Below are 6723 nucleotides of genomic sequence, written 5' to 3'. Positions count from 1 at the left end.
ATAACTATAAAAATTATAGAATAACGACAACCGTCAATAATATTGGACATGCATATTTTATCTCGTGGGGAACCAATCCCTCGAGATTAACAACAGCAGAGACATACAAATAAATAACAACAAAACCTCCTTCGAAAAAATTGTTTTAACAAAAGTCCTAGAAAAAAATGAATTTTTTCGTTTAATAAATAAAATCATATAATATTAGTTGGTTAATTATTAAATTAACCTAAGGAAATAGTGTTTTCAAAGATGCCACCTTCTTTATAAAAGAAACAGTTTTCCCATTAAATTAAAATATATTCAAAGCATGAAAAATCTATAAATATAAAAGCGAGAAGCGGTCGGTCGGCCCACAACTTCTTAGAACTTTTTATATCACATATAAATCATAATATCTATGAGTTAACAACAGAGGTTGACTGTCTATTTAATTTGCTCGACTTTGAAAAGATAAATATTCAACATTTTTCGATCGTCGCATGTGCATTAAATTTTTTCGTATAATAAAAGCGAAACTAATTCTGGCGGCATTTTCCGGTCGCCAGAAACGTCCGAAAGCAATCAGATTTAATCAATGTGGAGTTTCTCCTTATATCAGACAATTACTATTCAATGTGGACAATCCCCTTTTTATGGGGAGCTGGTTTTCCCCACAACATCTTGGGGGGAAAAAATCCTGCCCCACGGTAAATAAAATACTGCCTCGCAGTCAAAGTTGACCTCATTAAGTACAGGCACCTGCCAATTCGTAATGCTTAAATAAATTCAATCATGTTTCTGTTACTATTTCGTGGTGGCCTAGTGGTTAACATCGCACGTTTTTAGTCGCGCAAGCGACTCTATAAGTCACTCTATCAGTTGGTCGGTCGGTCGGTCTGTCCTTACACTTTTGAGCTTGGCCTTTTTGGTTAGGATCAAAGGTCAGTTGTTAACACATGCTGTTCTTAGCTTTTTAAGCTTTTCTTGTCGCCAAAGACTCCATTTTCACTGTAGTAACAAAGACCCTGCAACACTCCCCCACCAGGATCTTAAAGGGTCTTGTGCCTAAATTTTTTTTGTAAATTTGAATTTTGCTTTTAATTTATTTTAATTTTACATTGAATTATTTTGATTGTAATTTTCATTTTCACGAAAGAAATTATATATAAAGATCAAATTGTAGTATCTGTTCCGGCAGATACTGCAAGCAAAGACCATATGTGGGGGGGGGGCCACTCCACATATAAGACCTTGGTCAATGTACCAATTGTCACTATCCAGCTCCCCTATTCCCCGGGGAGTTGGTCCCCATTTCCCCTTCACTCCTCATATTAAAAATCGGTCTAGTGCCTAATTTGCTAGGCGGGGGAGCAAATAAATACCCTTTCTTGGCCTTTTGGTCAAGATCAAAGTGTAGTATCTGTTCCGGCAGATACTGTAAGCAAAGATCATATGTGGGGGCAACCCCACATATAAGACCTTGGTCAATGTAGGGGCAACCCTTCATACCAATTGTCATTATCCAGCTCCCCTACTCCCCGGGGAGTTGGTCCCCATTTCCCCTTCACTCCTCACATTAAAAATCGGTATTGTGTCTAATTTGCTCGGTGGGGGAGCAAATAAATACCCAAAGTGTAGTATCTGTTCCGGCAGATAATGCAAGTTAAGATAAAAAAGAAATGTAATAAGTCCCCAGACGTACCCCTCCACCGTACTGTATACCGATACTCCATGGCTGACTGGGATAGCTTCCGTACATTTATATCTGATCTACCTCTGCATTCCATGTATAAAAATGATGTGTCGTCTATAGTATCAGACCTGACCGAATGGTTAATTGTAGGCATAGACCGATTCATACCCTCGAAAAAATTCCAACAAAAACCTAACAGCCAGCCATGGTTCTCCCCAGAATGTGCTGCTGCCATCGCGCATAGAAATCACTTTTTCCATAGCTACCAACGTAATAGATGTACTGAGACTAAAGCTGCTTTCAGGAACGCCAGCAACCACTGTAAAAGAGTAATAAAAAATGCAAGAGAGCTATATGCCCAGTCTGTTAAATCCAAAGTAGCTGATCAGTGGCTTGGTTCCCACCAGTTTTGGCAAATAACAAATAGGATCCTGAACAGAAGTGTGCCTTCTATCCCAACCATTATCAACGGACCAGAGGTCATCTCCTCAGCTTCAGACAAGGCCAAACTATTTGCCAAGAACTTTGCAGCTAATTCTACCCTATGCGACGAAGGCCATCAACTCTCCATATTTCCTCCTATAACACAGAACAAGCTAGGTAACATACAAATATCTGTGCATGAGGTCGTCAAGCTAATCAAGAACCTTAATTCCAGTAAAGCTACTGGCCCTGATAGCATCCCAATTATAGTGTTAAAAAAGCTTACACCAGAACTTGCTCCCATTTTTACGAAACTATTTAAACGTTGCCTTAAGGAGAAGTGCTTTCCAACACATTTGAAAACCTCATCAGTATGTCCTGTATTTAAGAATTCAGGTGATAAGTCATCTCCCTCTCAGTACAGACCAATAAGTCTCCTATGTGTCATGAGTAAGTTGCTGAAATCCATATTAAATAGAGAAATAGTCAACCACCTCAGCAGAAATAACCTTCTTAGTGACATGCAATATGGTTTCCGTATTGCAAGATCTACCGCAGATGTGCTAACGGTTATATCTCACAGGATTAGTGAATCTCTTGACAAAGGCTTCCTTCCCAGGCCAATTGCTCTTGACATATCAAAGGCCTTCGACAAGGTATGGCATAAAGGCCTACTTCACAAGATCTCCAGCTACGGTATAACTGGAAATAGTCTCTCTATCATTAAATCATTTCTCTCTGATAGGCTCATAAGAGTAGTGGTTGATGAACAAAAATCAGAGGCCTGCAGTATTAATGCTGGAGTCCCTCAAGGGTCCGTCCTGGGCCCAACTCTCTTCCTCAATGATCTCCCTAAACACATACTTAAATCATTCATTGACATCGATGACACGATTGATGATGACACGACCATCTACAGCAACACATCCAAGGCTGTAAATGACAAAGCTCTCTCTGATTCTCTCTCCTCTGATCTTGAACGAGTGGTTCAGTGGGGGAAGACGTGGCTGGTTACCTTTAATGTATCTAAAACCAAACTCCTATCTTTACATCATCAACGCTCTGATCCCCGGCTGGCATCAATTGAAATGGATGGCTCTCGTCTAGGAGAAGCCCCATGTTTTGACAAGCTTCTGGGCTTGACCTTTACTCCTGATCTGAAATGGAACACGTACATCAAGTCTGTTGCCAAGGTCGCTGGAAAGATGGTGGAATCCTTCTACCGCTCCAGAAGATATCTCACTACTGATGCTATTCTCTATCTATATAAAAACCAAGTACGTCCCAGGATGGAATACTGCTGCCATATCTGGGCAGGAGCTGCTAAAAACAGCCTATCCTGCCTTGACAGAGTACAAAATAGACTTCGTGGCTTAGTGAGGGATGCCCTTTTCTCTTCCCTGCAACCTCTCTCTCACAGAAGAGACGTTGCAAGCCTGTCTTTGTTTTATCATTATTTCCATGGCAGGTGCCCGTCTGAACTCCAATCTCTGGTCCCCCTCGTCAATCTTTTACAAAAAACACTCGTCTAGCTGAATCCACTGTCAAAAACTTTCCCCACTCTTTATCTATGCCTAAATCAAAACGTAGATTCCATGAACAAAGCTTATTTCTTAGAACTGCACGCTTGTGGAACTCTGTTCCATCTGTCTGCTTCTCTCCTGACTACAACTTGGATGTCTTCAAGTCCAACGTAAACAAATTCCTGATGAACCGGCCCCTTAAGTAGACACTTTAAATCTCCACACTAACGTACTGTACTTACAATAACCCTTATCCCTGAGTGGCTTCCGGGCCTTGATAAGTGGTGACCACCTTGTAAAAAAAAAAAAAAAAAAGAAAAGACCATATGTGGGGGCCACCCCACATAGACCTTAGTCAATGTAGGTGCAACCCTTCATACCAATTGTCGCTATCAAGCTCCCCTTCACTCCTCACAATAAAAATCGGTGTTTTGCCTAATTTGCTCGGTGGGAGAGCAAATAAATACCCCTTTCTTTGCCTTTTGGCCAAGATCAAAGTGTAATATCTGTTCTTACTACATGTTGTACTTATGTTTGTAACTTTGTGATATAAAGTGGGGATCACTTTTCTGTATTAATTTAATGTAAAATGATCACCCACTTTACAACCAGTCAGTCTCAAAGACATTCAAGTCATTCTCCAGATCATTCAAGTTGTTTTTGAAGGATTCCAGTTATTTTTTAAGCATTCAAGTCATTCTTAAGGTCATTCAATTCATCCTTAAGTTCATTAAAGTCATTCTAAGCCATTTACTTTTTATTTATTTAAGTCATTTCAGCCCATTTTTCGGTCATTTTAGTTTATCTTTAAGAATTTCATATCAATCCTACATTCACGCATTCATTCATTAAGCGAGAGCACGTGACTAATGTCTATCAGCCTTGTTTTTTTTCACACTTTAATTTCCAACTTCGACTCAAAGGTTCTGGTTCGATTCTTCATACTTACCTACAACAATTTTTTTTATTTTACCCCCCCCCCCCACCCGACACAAGCACTCGGGTGTTTTGATTTACCACAAACCACACACACCTCCAAACACCCGGGCAACGCCGGGTACGCCCAGCTAGTCTAATATATAAAAGGTAAAATGTTTGTTTGTATGTCTCCTAAAACCTTCTAACAGAGGTATTGGAGCATGAGGAAATCGGTATCGTTTTAAAGCGCAGTCTTCTGGACGACAAATATCGAAAAATTGGCCCAAAACTTTCATTCCTTCACCCTCAACTCGCCCGCTTTTTAGAAGGAGGGGTCGCTTTTTTCGTCGACATTTTCGCAAGTCATCGTCTTCATTGGATCGACTGTGCTTAATTTCAACGCTCTCGACTTCCGCTTGCGCCATGGATGCATCGGTTAAGACGTTACGTTTTTTTCCTCATTCGTGTCGCGGGTTCGAGCCTGCCTACTACCACTTTTTTTTTAAACCCCTCTCTCCACCCAAACTGCTTACTGTTATTTTAGTTTCCCTATCTACCACTGTTTTTTATCCCCTAGGGTTCCTTAATACACCATCTACACACACTCGGGCAACGCCAAATATCACTACTGGTATATATATATATATATATATATATATATATATATATATATATATATATATATATATAAAGCTGAACGTGTGTGTGTGTATGTGTGTGTGTGTGTGGTCACGAATAGGCTCCTATATGGTTGACTATTAAAAAAAAACTGATTACATATGATGATAGAAGATGTATCGAAGATCAGGAATGGGTATGTTTTATCTGACAGAACGGTGGTTCATTAAAATTGTGGGGTCTGCGTTCATGCCTGGTTCACAAAGTATGGAAATAAAAAATTAAAAAAAAAAACAAACATTTACAACGGTTTTTGATATAGATGTACATAAGAATACTTTGATAAGTATGTTTCAACTTAAATAGGGATGGTATAATAAAATTGTGAAGTCTGCGTTCGCGCCTGTACTCGATGGAAATATGGCACAAACTTTAACAAAGACTTTTCATATCGATTTACGTAAGTATACTTTGATAATTATGTTTCAGTTTGAAGAAATATGGTATAATAAAATTATTGGGCGTTGGTTTGCGCCTGACCTCCATATAATGGAAATATGTCACAAAGTTTAACAAGGTTTTTTTTAAAAGGAGTGAGGGTCCACAATAACACCTTACCTTTAATCTTAATTCACGGTAGCTTTTATTTATTTTTTTTGAGTTGAATCATATTGTGTCGAATAAACTCACTTCATAAATTCACGTTCTAATTAAAGTGAAACCCCCTCCCAAAGTCGGAACTTTAGACAATTCTCGACACAAATTTTGCATAACTCTGTTTTTTCCTTCTCCACTTGCACGTGGCACTCTTTCGAAAATAGATAAATAGATAAATAATAAAAAATAAGAACGTTACTTGTTATCGTGTCAAAAGAAGGAAAAAATCCTGCTCACGTGATTACGTGTCTTTTTAAAAACATTTGCATAGCCTCTTTATTTTTATTTATATATCTGTTTAAGTTTTTTTGTCAGTGTACTAGAAGGAATTCAGTTGATTACAACCCTTTCTGCGTGTTCTTTACATTACAATAGTACAACCCTGAATCCGACCGCGCAATACTACACCGTTCAATACTGTAAAACTGAAACGAAGCTGTTCTGCTTGAAAAGAGCGCCATTTTCTTCTTATTCATATTTATGTCGATTCGTTGCTTTTAAAAAAACTAGTAATTACGTGTTTACTTTTTTAATAACCACATTTTGCTGTTTCGGATTATTTTACTAAAGTAAGTAAAGCTTCATTATTTTTCAAAACTGTTTTTGTTTCTTTGTTTTTCGATATTTCGTCGATATTATTTAGTAAGAGTGTTTAGCAGAAAATCCAACAAACGACTACCCCCAAAATAAATATACAAGAAATAAATGTTACCATAATCGATAAAAGTTCAGTTCATGTTTATTTTTTTAAAAATAGTTTTTAATGCTCTTTACTTGAAATAATTTCAGCGAACCGAAATTAAAACGAAATTTGAGGCGGTAACTACTTAAATTAATTTCTATATAAGCTACACATGTCATAATCGAATATTCCTCAAGCACAAAATAACGGAAAACATTAAAATATGT

General features: G+C 38.0%; 2 pseudogenes; both read left to right on the top strand.

Moving 5' to 3' along the window:
• Nucleotides 1–1362: 1362 nt before the first annotated feature.
• LOC145268518 (U2 spliceosomal RNA) lies at nt 1363–1487 on the top strand (annotated as a pseudogene).
• A 2599-nt stretch (nt 1488–4086) lies between these two features.
• On the top strand, nt 4087–4223 carry LOC145268474 (U2 spliceosomal RNA; annotated as a pseudogene).
• Nucleotides 4224–6723: the final 2500 nt, after the last annotated feature.

Source organism: Euprymna scolopes, chromosome 43, assembly GCF_053919585.1.
Source record: "Euprymna scolopes isolate OS-2025 chromosome 43, ASM5391958v1, whole genome shotgun sequence".
NCBI lineage: Eukaryota > Metazoa > Mollusca > Cephalopoda > Sepiida > Sepiolidae > Euprymna > Euprymna scolopes.
This window is presented reverse-complemented; position numbering and strand designations above follow the sequence as displayed.